The 15,795-nt window shown below is 37.8% G+C and overlaps 1 pseudogene; it reads right to left on the minus strand.

Moving 5' to 3' along the window:
- Nucleotides 1–322: 322 nt before the first annotated feature.
- Nucleotides 323–421, minus strand: LOC142168460 (small nucleolar RNA R71; annotated as a pseudogene).
- Nucleotides 422–15,795: the final 15,374 nt, after the last annotated feature.

Below are 15,795 nucleotides of genomic sequence, written 5' to 3' on the forward strand. Positions count from 1 at the left end.
ATCAGGTGTTACACCACCTCCAATTGCAGCAAATAATTTCTAGTTAAAGCAAGGATTACTTCAAACCCTTCAGAATTGTTGTGTCTTCAAAGGGAAGCCAAAAGAAGATCCAAACACACATCTAATGTACTTCGAGGAGATTATGAACACCTTTCAATATAATAGTGTGTCACAAGATGCAGTGTATCTAAGGGAATTTCCTTTTTATCTTAAAGATGATGCAAAGCAGTGGCTTCGAAGCTTACTCACGAGATCAATTAGAACATGCGAGGTGATGACAAGAAAATTCCTTGGTAAATATTTCTCCTCAGTTAAGACGGGCAAGTTTAGAAGGGAAATCCATAACTTCTGCCAGAAAGAGAATGAAACTGTTTTTGAAGCATGTGAGAGGTTTAAGGAGATTGTTAGAAAGTGTTAACATGGCGGAATGGAACTCTGGATGCAACTACATGACTGTTGGGATGGACTGACACCAGCCTCACATAGAACATTAAGAAATGCAGGTGGAGGTCTGTTGATGAAGAAGACTCCAAAGGAGATAGTCACAATTCATGACGACTTATCTGAAGATGCAAATCAGTGGCCCTCTGAGAGTGCTGAAAGAAGAAGATCAACTGGTGTTCACCAGGTTGATGCTAACACATCTGTGCAGGTACAACTTGATGCTATGGCCAAAGAGATAAGAAATCTAACCTTAGCGTCGATACAAAGAGACACTCAAGCAACTTGTGATATATGTGGAAGAGGGCACCCTACTCATGAGTGTCAAGCCTCAACTGAGGAAGTGAATGTTGTGGGAAATTACAATTTTAAATTTTTAATGCAATGGGTCATAGGCACCCCATTTTTTTCATGGAGTTCACTTGAGGGTACCGTGAATGCATGGCAACAAAATAACTCTATCCCCCAGGGACAAGGAGCTCCAGCATTCCAAAATTAGCAGAGGCAGCAATTTTAGCCTCAACAGCCCATTTAGTCAGGCATAGAAGATCTCATGAAGATCTTCATTCTAAAAAATAATGAGAGGCTTAAAACTTAGAGTGCAGCTGTATGGGAACATAGAGCAGCTATCAAAGAAATAGGTATTGGTTTTCGAAACTTGGAAAGACAGGTTGGGCAGTTAGCCACTATATTCTTTAACAGGATTCCAAGAACTCTCCCCATTGATGCGGAGAGAAATCCCAAAGAAATAGTGAATGTTGTGACCTTGAGAAGTGGGAAAGTGTTGAAGGATCCCACCCCAATACAGAAAGATGTGATGATTGCAAAAGAAAGTGGGGAGCAGCTGAAATAGGTCCAATGAAAACTGAGAAGAAGAAGAAGGAAGAAAAATCGAGAAGGGAGGAACCTGATGAGAACAAACATATGCCTGCTTTACCTTTCCCTCAAAATCTATATTAAAAAAAGCTAGACAAGAACTTTGAGAGATTTCGGGGTGTGCTGAAATAGGTTCATGTAAACTTACCATTTACAGAAATACTCTCACAAATGACTGCTTATGCCAAATTTATGAAGGAGATCCTGACAAAGAAGAGGAAATTAGCGGAGACCTCTATGGTCAAGCTTACAGAGCATTGCAGTGCTATATTGCAAAATAAACTCCCACAAAATTGTGGAGATCTAGGGAGTTTTACTATACCTTGCTCATTAGGGACTGTAAATTTTGATAAGTCTTTGTGTGATTCTGGTGCCTCAATTAATTTAATTCATATATCTATTTATAGGAAACTGGGGAAAGAGATTGGAGAGATAAGGTCGGTGCCAATATCTTTGCAGCTGGCAGACCAAACGACCTTAATACTCGAGGGGATAGTGGAAGATGTGTTAGTTCGGGTGGATAAGTTTGTATTTCCTGTAGACTTTATAGTGGTGAATAGAGAGGAGAACAAGGAGGTCCCCCTCATCCTAGGAAGACCACTCTTAGCGACGGGTAGAGCTATATTAGATATACACGAGAGAAAACTCATGCTTAGAGTGGGTGAGGAAATTGCGATGTTTGAGATGAATGTAGAAAAGGGGGCACAAAAGGAAAAAGCAGCTGCCAATGTTGAATGGAAAGTGAAGGGCTCAAAAGAGATGGCTGCACTCAGTGAGAAAGATAAGTGTATAGTGTACCCCTAAAAGGCTGAGAAGAAGCTATCTGCATGGATGTGTGCATTAGTTCGAAGGCGAGGAATGGATCCCGATTTCGACTCAGACCCCGACTAGATGTTCAGAGAAGCTTCCTTTACCTTATACTTTTTAATTATATGTCATGGGTACATGCCTCAACTTAAAGTGTGGGGTGGGGGATAATTGTATGTTGTATGTTGTATGTATATGTGTTAGTTTTGTTTAGTTGTAGTAGTTGAAAAATTGAAAAAACCATAATTGAATTTGAAACTATTTCGATTTTTCCGAAATCTGCTCCAAGAATCTGTACGTATGGTGCAGTAGTGTAGTATGAGCATAACCAAGCTAATGTACTCAGTAAGTATCTTGACTAACCTTAGAAAAGTAGTGACAATGTTTTTAAGTCAAAAGATGTTCACTTTGCAGAATATGTATTGCTCAATAACATGTATAATACAGAGAAAATATTCCAAAAAGATAATTACAGAATAAGGAATATAAATAGTAAAGGTGCATAACAGGGATAGGGCAATAATAGACTTTACCAATCAGACATGTTCAACAAATACAACTTGATTCCAACCCCGCTCATAAAATAGTATGCACTTTATAATATCTGTACTCAATACATACATGATTGTAAACACGTGACCAACACGATCCTGTTCTGTAATAATTGCCAAATAACACGTTCAAAAGAGACTTGCAAGAATCAAATATATCAATGCATGATGACAACTTCATTATCACATCAATATGGTATGCTACCAACAACTCAATAAAAAATAAGATATCAACTCCACGTAAATAAATTCATCTTCACAAACAAATTTTCAAATAATAATAGAGGCATAGATTAGCATGTTAGAAGCAACGCAAGAAACCATGAAAAATGCATGACAGACATAAAAAGGTCATAGGCATTATCAAGAATGACACTCTCACAACACCACACAAAAATGATCAATATAAGTCACCCTAGCCCATCACAATGCCATCCTTATTTTGCCATATGCACAATATCAATAAAGGCCACCCTTGTTTCACTAAATGCGCATATCACCACCCTTATTTCGCTATGTGGGAAACCCAAGAATAGTGAAACCCTTATTTTGCCCCACGCGCACTATAATAGACACAATCGTACAACAAAGACCTCGTGCTGACATCCCTAATCGCACTCGCACGACAATGACCTCATGCCACAAAGGCCTCGTGCCATAATATCATCATATATCGCACGACAAAGACATTGTGCGCCAATATCATCATAAATCAATCTGCTCAATATGTTCACAAGTTCCATAATCCCCACAATGAAAGATCACAAATTATCTTCAAGAGGCATATCTTTATAACTCATTTATAAAGCGCACAAGGACATGATAACAATAAAAATGCGGATAAGGCATGGCTATATCTAAATCAATTATAGTAACCAAGATCAAGTAGTCATACAAAGGATCACATATGTATCACAGAGTGTACACATCCCAATTAAAGCACAACACAAGGACAAATGCAGACATGTGTTCATAACATACGTGTATTTTCCTCCAGGGAAAATATTCAACCACGGTACCAACAGCCTTAACATTTCTCTAGTATGGTTTATCATGTTCGCGTAGTCAATTTATAAAATAATACATAGAATCAAATAGAACACAAAACCAAATAAAGCATAATGTGAGCTAGGATCTACCCCGAGCATGAATACCCCTAGCACATAAGAATACCCCTGGCACATGCATATACGCTCGTTACCTTATATATACATCACCCTCGCCATGTAGAAAACAATAAAAATTAATAGAAAAAATTTTCTCAAACAAAGCTAGGCAAAACACTTACCTGAAACAGGCCAAATTGATACTCTAAAAATAACTTCTCGCTCGAATCGACTTCTGACCGGCTCGCATCTAGTAAAAATAACTGAATAACATCAAATAATACTATAGGAATCAAACCCAAATGATAAAGGTCAAATCTTTATTCAAATACTCAAAGTTAAGCAAAAAGTCAACCCAAGCCCGCACTCTGGAAACCGACAAAACTCACAAATCCTGAACACCCATTCGAATACGAGTACAAATATATAAGTCTCATCTAAAACTAACTCCAATTCTGGGGTCAAATCTCCATTTTACACTTTAGAAAATTTTGTCAAAATCCCCAATTTTTCTCTGTTAGATTCACCCATCAAATGCTAAAATCAAGAATGAAATCATGAATAATAATCTAATCCGAGTGAAGAACACTTACCCCAATTCAAGTAGTGAAAATCTCCTAAAATATTACCTCAATATGAGCTCCCAAATTTTAAATATGATAAATAAGCTCATAGTCTGAAATAAGAACTTAAATGTACTACTTAGAAGTACCCTTCGTGATCGCGGAACCTATTTCGCGATCGTGAAGCACAAAGATGAACAGTACCAAAAGATACTCTGCACGTTTGCGTCACTGGGTTTGCAAACGTGATGACCACAGATGCCAACCCCATTGCGAACGCGTCATGGACCATGTGAACGGAAGGCAAATCCACCAGCTCCCACTCTCAACTGCGAACGCAATCCCTCTTGCGAACACCATATGCAAGCCACTCAACCTCCATAAATGCGGCCACCTAGTCGTGAACACGAAGAGGAAAAACCACCCAGCTCTAACATACACTATGTGAACGCGATGGTTCCTTCGCGTGCATGAATAACACCTGAGGCACCAGAAACCAGCAATGCCCAACACCTCCAAAATAATTCGAAACCACCCCGAAACACACCCTAGTACCCGGTACCCCGTCCAAACATACCAACAAGTCCAAATATACTATCCAAACTTATCTGAATGCTCGAAACATCATAAATAACAACTAAACCAAGAATCAAAGACCAAGATTATTCTCTTAACTTGCAAACTTTCAAAATATCGTCGAATGCGTCCGAAAATCCTACCAAATCAATTCGGAATGAAACCAAACTTTGAAAACAAGTTCCAAATAACGAAACAAACCTATTCCATGTCCTGGAATAACAATCCAAATCTGATAGTCTCAAAGTCAACTCATGGTCAAACCTATGAACTTTTCAATTCTTCAAGTTTCCAACTTCCGTCAAATTAAGCCAAATCAACCTAGGAACCTTCAAATCCAAATCAGGACATATGTCTAAGTCCAAAATCACCATACAAACCCATAAAAACCTTCAAAATATGAATTCGTGACCATTTACACAAAAGTCAAACCTTGTTCCACTCTTCAACTTTAAGCCTCCAGAAATCAAAATTTCTATTCCAAATCAATATTGAACCTCCCGAAAATCAAACCAATCATGCATGCAAGTCGTAATACATAATATGAAACTATTCAAAGTTCCAAATTACCGAACGCAATGCTAATGATCAAAATGACTGTTTAGATCATTACAAATAACTACATCAAATAAAGTAAAACGTCATAATGTCAAGAAACACATGTTCTTCAAGAAAGCTATATAGAAAACTAATATGTTTGACAACTATTTGTTTGCACAAAAATGTAGATAGCAGGTTGAACTCACTTGAGAATATTTTCGTAACAAGGAGGGGGTTGTTCAGTATCCTAGCATAGTTAAGAAACTCTAATAAATACGAAATACATGCCAAACATTAAGAGAAAAATGAAGTTCCTGAGTAATTTCGAGACCAAATTTGTATCCTATCAACAAGAAGAATATGTCACACCTATATTTAAGCACATCATCATGGCATTACTTATGATAGACAACAAACTGTACCTATATGCAACATATATGGTAGTATATGGGTAATAGACAAAAGGTAGTGGATAAATGCAGTAAGTATATACAAGTTGCACGAAAATAATCAGTCCCCTTATGTTTTCATATAATAAGTAATATACTGTTGGTTTAGAGGAGGCTGGGGGCATAGCGATTGTTGGCCCCTGCAATTCCGGTCATGCATAAGCAAATGGTCATACAAAGGCTCGACTCTGGATACAAATTACATGCATATATGAAGGATATAGGGTTACTCGATGTGACAATGCAACTATTATTTTTCTAAAAATTAGTCTGATTTTATGCCGAGGTGACCAACTACATAAACTATTCATCTTATTAGGGGATTAGTAGAGCACTATAGGGAGAGGAAGATGAACTTGCATATGGTGTTCATTTGTAATGACCCGACTAGTCGTTTAGTATATTTGAGCCATATTTCCCTTTTTTAAGCTTCCCTTATGTGTACTTATTGTTATTTGACTTGCGGGGATGGTTGGTTTATTTCGGAAAGGTTTTGAATTGATTTGGAACACTTAGTTCCTAGTTTGGAAGTTTAGGTTGTAAGAGTTGACCAAGGTTTGATTTTTATGAAAACAATCTTGGAATGACATTTTGATGGTTTCAATAGGTTCATATGGTACTTTTAGACTTAGGCATATGCCCGAAATTTAATTCGGATGTTCCAAGGATGAATTAGCTCTTTTTGCCGAAAGTTAGCAATTTGAAGGTTAAGAAATTTTTTAAGTTTTAAGGCTACCGAATTTGAATTTTGGTTTTGGGACTTGGAATAGATCTATTTTGTCACTTGAAACTTGTCTGTAAAGTTTGGTGTCATTCCGAGTTTGTATGGTAGGAATCAGATGTTTGATTGTGATTTTAGAAGTTCTTGAGTTTCATTATGAATTCGATGTATTTTGGGGTTTGATTCATGATTCTGATAGTTATTTTGGTGTTTTGAAATTGCGAGCGAGTTAGTGTGAATATTACAGACTTATGTGGATGTTTGGTGTGGAGCCCCAGGGGCTCGGGTGAGTTTCAGATTCGTTTTGGACTGTGTTGTGTTGAGGTTCAGCTTTGCTAGTGCTGCAGGTCCCGCAAATGCGAGCACCAGTTTGCATTTGTCATCCTCGTATTTGTAAAGGACCTGGTCGTAATTGTAAAAGTTGGCAGGGGGTGGCAGGCTGCGCAGGGATTGAGTTGGATGATAGTGGTGTTGTTGAGGGGTTGTCACTGGAAGAGGGTTGAGGTTCTGGAGAGGTGTGGGATTACGATACTGGTGTGGTGACATATGTCTAAGTCCAAAATCACCATACAAACCCATAAAAACCTTCAAAATATGAATTCGTGACCATTTACACAAAAGTCAAACCTTGTTCCACTCTTCAACTTTAAGCCTCCAGAAATCAAAATTTCTATTCCAAATCAATATTGAACCTCCCGAAAATCAAACCAATCATGCATGCAAGTCGTAATACATAATATGAAACTATTCAAAGTTCCAAATTACCGAACGCAATGCTAATGATCAAAATGACTGTTTAGATCATTACAAATAACTACATCAAATAAAGTAAAACGTCATAATGTCAAGAAACACATGTTCTTCAAGAAAGCTATATAGAAAACTAATATGTTTGACAACTATTTGTTTGCACAAAAATGTAGATAGCAGGTTGAACTCACTTGAGAATATTTTCGTAACAAGGAGGGGGTTGTTCAGTATCCTAGCATAGTTAAGAAACTCTAATAAATACGAAATACATGCCAAACATTAAGAGAAAAATGAAGTTCCTGAGTAATTTCGAGACCAAATTTGTATCCTATCAACAAGAAGAATATGTCACACCTATATTTAAGCACATCATCATGGCATTACTTATGATAGACAACAAACTGTACCTATATGCAACATATATGGTAGTATATGGGTAATAGACAAAAGGTAGTGGATAAATGCAGTAAGTATATACAAGTTGCACGAAAATAATCAGTCCCCTTATGTTTTCATATAATAAGTAATATACTGTTGGTTTAGAGGAGGCTGGGGGCATAGCGATTGTTGGCCCCTGCAATTCCGGTCATGCATAAGCAAATGGTCATACAAAGGCTCGACTCTGGATACAAATTACATGCATATATGAAGGATATAGGGTTACTCGATGTGACAATGCAACTATTATTTTTCTAAAAATTAGTCTGATTTTATGCCGAGGTGACCAACTACATAAACTATTCATCTTATTAGGGGATTAGTAGAGCACTATAGGGAGAGGAAGATGAACTTGCATATGGTGTTCATTTGTAATGACCCGACTAGTCGTTTAGTATATTTGAGCCATATTTCCCTTTTTTAAGCTTCCCTTATGTGTACTTATTGTTATTTGACTTGCGGGGATGGTTGGTTTATTTCGGAAAGGTTTTGAATTGATTTGGAACACTTAGTTCCTAGTTTGGAAGTTTAGGTTGTAAGAGTTGACCAAGGTTTGATTTTTATGAAAACAATCTTGGAATGACATTTTGATGGTTTCAATAGGTTCATATGGTACTTTTAGACTTAGGCATATGCCCGAAATTTAATTCGGATGTTCCAAGGATGAATTAGCTCTTTTTGCCGAAAGTTAGCAATTTGAAGGTTAAGAAATTTTTTAAGTTTTAAGGCTACCGAATTTGAATTTTGGTTTTGGGACTTGGAATAGATCTATTTTGTCACTTGAAACTTGTCTGTAAAGTTTGGTGTCATTCCGAGTTTGTATGGTAGGAATCAGATGTTTGATTGTGATTTTAGAAGTTCTTGAGTTTCATTATGAATTCGATGTATTTTGGGGTTTGATTCATGATTCTGATAGTTATTTTGGTGTTTTGAAATTGCGAGCGAGTTAGTGTGAATATTACAGACTTATGTGGATGTTTGGTGTGGAGCCCCAGGGGCTCGGGTGAGTTTCAGATTCGTTTTGGACTGTGTTGTGTTGAGGTTCAGCTTTGCTAGTGCTGCAGGTCCCGCAAATGCGAGCACCAGTTTGCATTTGTCATCCTCGTATTTGTAAAGGACCTGGTCGTAATTGTAAAAGTTGGCAGGGGGTGGCAGGCTGCGCAGGGATTGAGTTGGATGATAGTGGTGTTGTTGAGGGGTTGTCACTGGAAGAGGGTTGAGGTTCTGGAGAGGTGTGGGATTACGATACTGGTGTGGTGCTGGAGGATTTTGAGCCATGGGTGGTGGGTTTTGGTTTTGTGAGTTTTGTGATGGTGTTTGGTTCTGGGTAGTCGAATTTTGCTTGTTGATGTCGGAAACATTGAGAGTAAGGGAAATGTTTGCCAGATTTCAGACCTGCTCAAGCTCGCCCTGTAGTTCCAGGATTTTCTGCTCCACACGTAAGACCAATTTATTCTACCCCAGAGTGCTCTTACCATCTCAAGTTTCTACATTTTAAATCATCCATTTTTCCTTTGCCCTTGCTTTTTTCCTTTCGAGTCTCTAGGTGGAGGAGGAGGAGGTGGAGGACCTCTGGATCTAGTGTGGTATGCTGACAATGCCGGTATGCACGAACCAACCTTTGGGAATGGGAATAATCAAAAAGAAAGAAAAAAAAGGTAACCAAGTCAGTAAGGTGAAATAAAAGAGTGTTCGCAATATTTAAACATGTTTCACAAAGTCATGCAACAATTTACATCCTAATTTGGGGACCTCATTGTGCCTGAGGTAGGCCTAAGCGACACATAGACTTGGAGATATATAATACCAACATTTGCTTCATTTTATTAATGCGAAAATGAGCCAAAACAATGTTTTACTAAATAGACAATAATAAAATAAAGTTACTAATGGCATTTAGCCTTATTACATCGAAATCTAATCTAAACTAGGAAGCAGTAAAGAACATCATCTCCTAATCTACTTGGTCCCTGAAGGACCTTCTCCATGCTTTGCTCTCTTGACCCCATCAATCATATTTCCCAGATCGTGCATATCCAGCAATAAGTAAGCTTTTTCCAGCTTTCCTCCTTCATCGTTGTCCATGTCTTGACAATCCGAAACTCTCTTTCTCATCTTTTCTTCTAGATCAATCAGTCCTTATTCCAGGTAATCTAATCTATTGGTTGACTTAGTGGCAATCTTCTTCCATTCCCTTATCGCCTCAATGTTCACTTTGTGCTGCTCCTGATGTTTAGCTTCGGAATCAAACACCCTTTTGCATAGCCTCTTGTACTTTAATTGTGCCATAACCACTTCATCTATGATCCTATCCTTCAGGTTGACTCCTAGTTTGACGTCCCCAGCTACGTCGTCTTCCAGCCATGATAGGTAGTAGTACAAATGACCGGCGTGCTACCTATCTGGCTCAGTAATTTCTCCTTCCACAATGACCTTTTGGTTCCACATGTGTTGCGCTTCGAACTTGAACGGGGTGGCATCTCCCTTGAAATCTGCCTTGTAGGAGTGTAAAGGTAGATACCTCGCAGCCCGATCAGTACCAAGTGAGTAGTCCCCTTTGACCCGATGATGAACTAACTACTAGGAAACCATTCAAACATCCAATGCACTTGCTCGTCTGTCAGATTACTGAAGAAAAGCACACAACTTACAACATTTCCAGGCTTTGCAAACTTGTCTGGAATAAATGTGATTTTCTTTGGGTAATGGTTGGCTTTGTAGACATTTAGTGGCCTTCGCAGAAGTTGTTGAGGATACTCACCCCTCTGAAAGTGTTCCAGCATCCAGACTTGTAGTAATAGGTTACAACCCTCAAAGTGTCCAAACCCATGCTTGCACCGATCTAGAGCACGGTACATCTCAGCTAAGATCATTGGGATGATAGTATAAGTTTGTCCTTCAATACCATCCATTAATCTCCTGGCAACCATGGCTAAGCAAGTATGAATTCTTTCCCCTTTCATTGGAAAGATCAACAACCCCACGAAGCAGACAATGAAAACATAAACCCGACGATGCACCCATCCCAAAGAAGTAATGGCTAGTTCATCATGATGAAGACGATATGAATTTCTATGCCCATAACGCTCGTAAAGAAACTCAAAAGGGATGTATGATTTCTCCAGACATAGCAGTTCATCATTTTTCTTAAAACCCAACATTTTCAGAAAATCGCGGGGAGTGCGATTCTCTGGTACTCGCAGTCCCGGACTATCCCATGGTAACTTGGTGAAACCCCCTATTTCTTCTAGGAGAGGAGTCATTTCTATATTGCCAAACCAAAAAATAGCTCGTTTCTCATCCTATAATATGGTAGCGGCCTCGATCAATTCCCTATTTGGTTAAATGTTCAACAAAGATGGCAGGTCACCAAGTTCTCTCCTCACATGATTCTTGTCATAAGGCGCAAGGGCTTAAAACTAGTCAGGTAGCAAAGACGGGATATTTTGGACCATACCGAACCTGGGGATTTTGTGCTTCATTTTCTGCAAACAAACAAAGGTTAGCCCTTTTCCCCTCCAGATTTGACTACTTCCACAATAATGATCAACATGTTGGCATATTTTCTCCAAGTAATGTACATAATATGATACTGTCCATTGGGACAATGAAAATCCCGTCGGACTTTGTACAAGGCTCATCTCAGCGAGTTATTATGTTAACAATGCTTCAACCCGTACTAAGTTTACCATGATGCATGTACATTTTAAATTGGAGTATGATAAAGCTTTAAAAATTATAACAATTATAGAAAATACTTGTATAACTCTTGTAAATAAAGTAATAATGCAAAATAATATTTTAAAGTATATATATACTATTTGAAAAAATATGAGGGTAAAATTGGATATCAGCAACAATGCATGGCATCTTGAACTACGCCAAATGACAGAACTACGATTGGCACAAAATAGGTGTTCAGAAACATGCTTGACGTGCAAGGAATAATTACAAGGAATAAGGTCAGACTGATAATTTAATGATATAATCAGGAGGAATGGATTCATTAATGTGAGACCTTTGTACATGTTTAATGAATGAAGACCATTAGGATGCTAATCACATTTGATGAATACATGGAGTTCAGGCTTTACCAGATAGATGTGAAGATTTCCTTCTTAAATAAGTACGGAAGAAGTCTGTTGGATTTTATATACATGAGCTGTCTAATAATATCTACAAGCTGGACAAGGCAATGTATGGGTTGAAACAAATACCCTAAGTCTGGTATGAGGGACTGTCAAAGTTCCTTCTTTATAATAGGTTCACAAAAGTTAAGATAGATAACACTATGTTCTTAATAAAGAAATATAAAAATCTTCTGATTGTTCAAGTATTTGTTGATGATATTATATTTGGTGCTTCTAACGAATGCCTGGGCAAGAAAATTTTAGGGTTCATAAGGACTGAGTTTAAAATCAGCATGATGGTTATGCTTAACTTTTTCTTATGCTTGCGAATTAAACAAACTTCCCATAGCACCATGATTAACTAATAGAAATACATCAAGGATTTGATAAGAGGGTATGAGATGGTAAATGCCAAGCCTATTGACACCCCAATTGTCACTTTCAGTAGGTTATACGTGGATGAAATTGAAAAACCTGAGGAAGCAAAGAAGTATAGGAGAATCATTGATTCACTCTTATATCTAACTAATATTAGACAAAACATATTCTACAATATAGGACTATGTGCTAGATTTTTATCTAGTCCTAAGGAGTCTCACATGAAAGAAAAAAAGATGATCCTCAGATACTTATAGGGTAGTCATGACCTAAGTTTATGGTATCAAAGTGTAGAAAACTTTGATCTTGTTGGTTTTGCTGGTACTGATTATATAGGATACGTGGTTCATAAAAGAGCACTTCAGGCATGCGTCACTTCCTTGGACCATATCTTGTATCTTGGGCAACCAAGAAACAAAGCTTTGTTGCATTATCTACTGCTGAAGCTAAATATTTAGTTGCATCCTCTTGTGTACTCAACTTTTGTTATCAAGCAATAACTAGAAGACTTTGGTATTATGTGTGGTTGTGTACCTATTTACCGGGACAAAACACGTTATATTAACATTCAAAGAATACAATTTAACATAAGAGAACCAAGTACATAGATATTAGGTATTACTTCTTAAGAGATAATATTAAAAAGGCCTAATTTCTAAGCTTTTTGTAAAACAGAGGACCAAATTGCTAATATTTCACCAAAGCATTGACTAAGATTCATTTTGAAAAGAATAGTTTGGAACTTAGTTTGTCACAATCCAACCCACCAACCGGTCATAATGGTGCCTAACTCACTTACTAGGCAAGCCAAAAATACCAGGAACGAGTATAAATACTGAATTAACAGAAATAGGATAATTCTAAGGCCAATTAAAATTAACAACAACGTCAATACATAACAAATCCCCCAGAACTGGTAAATACAGAGTCATGAGTTTTGAAATAGAAATACAAGTCTAAAAAGCTAAATAGCAATACTGTCTGAAATAAAGACAATAATATAAAAGAAAAATGACACCAAGACTACGATTGAAATGCAGTTGTACCTTGTCTCTTGGATAACTCGACAAGCAAAACTCCGCTACTGGTGACTCAGTCCAACACTTGGATCTACACAATTAAGTGTAGAGTGTAGTATGAATACAACCTACCCCATCTACTCAGTAAGTATCATAACTAACCTTGGCGAGGTAATAAAAGAAACAATTATAAATGATACTCGATATAACCTGTATAGTTCATAAATTCAACAAGTACAGAACAATAATATAATCATATCATGGAGTACACAATGAAACACCTAGATGTACACAATTATTAACGTACCCTCCTCAGTCAACAATCCAGCATATAAAGAAGATATGCAAAAAAATCAGGTAAACAACCAAGAACATTTCAAGTAAAGATAAAATGCAATAACCAAATCAAATACTAACCAGCTTTTCCTTAGAATTTTCATAACCGTACCAAACCACTTATCAGTTTTCTTTAATAACCATGTGTATACCATCAAAAAGGAACATGAGAGGGTGACCCTAGGGGGAGGGGGTGGATCCCTATCCATGCGCTGCACGTACAACTCACGTGCTGCACAGACTACTCATGTGCTAATAATTTTAACCGTACGGACAGCTCATGTGCTACACTGATAACTCACATGCCAACAATATTAATATCTGGATCCGCATGAAAAACTAATGTGCTGCATGGATAACTCACGTGCCAATAATCACAGTCCGTCTGGTGTTGTCATAGGCTCAATATCACAATCTACCTGGCTTGGTCACAGGCTAAAAGTCCAATCTATATCACACAGAAAGCAAATATACAAGAATACATGTACATGATCAATGAACATCAAGTTTTATACTCCTGGATTGGTATAAGTAAGATTCCATGGAGTAGGCATGTGTAGAATATGCTATCACAAATCAATCGGTCAATTACATCATGAAAGCAGCAATTTATCGGGTTCAACCAGGATATTAAACTTTATTAACCTCAAACTTGGTACAAATAGCTCACAAAGAGGTATAGATAGGAGATACATCACAGAATGAAGCTTAGCAATCAACTCAAGGAATATCATAGCCTTAGTACTACCCCGAGCATAAATAAATATCCCGGTGCACGCACATGTGTTCAGCCCACACATGTGTGCCACCCATAGTACGTAGCTATCACAAATAACTCAGGCAACTAGTGCCTTAATCAAGTTTAGGTAATATACTTACCTTAAGAAAGCTAAATTACCACTCTAGGAAGCCCTTCTTACGTGAATCAACCTCCGAACGGCGCGAATATAGGAAAAGCAACTTGATATCACCAATAAAAGCCATAGGAAACGATTCCATATGATAAAGCTAAGATCTTTAACCAAAATCAAAAATTCAACCCTAGGCCCGAACCACAGAACCCGACCAAACTCACAAAATTTTAATATCCATTCCAATACGAGTCCAAAATATGTGCTTCATCCAATTTTAACCTCAAATCAATCATCAAATCTCACTCTCTAAAATCATAGTAAAAAATCCTCAAATTTTACCTTAAATTCACATGAATTAGATGAAATAATTCATGGGTAATAAATATCTATCATCAAAATTGAATAAACTTCACTTACCTCTACAATTATGGTGAAAACTCTCCGAAACGTCGCCCCTAACCGATTTCCACAACTACCAAAATAAGAAAAACAATCAAACCCGTTGACATATAACACTGCCAGTGATTTGGCGTCTGTGGTAACTTTACTACAGATGCAGTGCCGCTTTTATGGTCAAATCATCGCATATGTGACTTCTCTCTATCTGCCACTGTACCGCATTTGCAGTTAACATTGGGCATTTGTGCATCTGCATCTGCGGTCCTTCACCATATATGCACTTTCGCTTCTTCGCCCAGCTAATCACATTTGCGATCCGTGCCTTCTCTAATCAAATTTGCACTTGCACTCACCTGATCACGTTTGCGGCTTCGCATCTGCGTCCCTTTACTTGCAGATGCGAAAACATTAGACTCGGCAAAACCAGCACTACCAACAACTCCACAAATGATCCAAAATCCATCTGAAACACACACGAGGCCCCCGGGACCTCGTCTAATCACTTCAAAAAATCCCAAATAATAACACGTGCCCAATTGAGGCCTCGAATCATACCAAACGATATCAAAACTATGAATTGTACCTCAATTCAAGCCTACGGAAACTAATGAACTTTTCAAATTCAAAACTTACGTCGAACAAGACTAAACAACTCAGAATGACCTGAAATTTAGCATGCAAGTCCCAAATGATACAACGGACCTATTCCAACTCCCGAAACTAAAATTTCAAACCCGATAGCATCAAAGTCAACTCTTAGTCAAACCTATCAACCTTCCAAACCTTCAACTTTTCAACTTTCGTCAAAGAGTACCAAACCAACCTACGAACCTCCGAAAACACATATGGACATACACCTAA

The sequence above is a fragment of the Nicotiana tabacum genome, chromosome 13 (genome assembly GCF_000715075.1).
Source record: "Nicotiana tabacum cultivar K326 chromosome 13, ASM71507v2, whole genome shotgun sequence".
NCBI lineage: Eukaryota > Viridiplantae > Streptophyta > Magnoliopsida > Solanales > Solanaceae > Nicotiana > Nicotiana tabacum.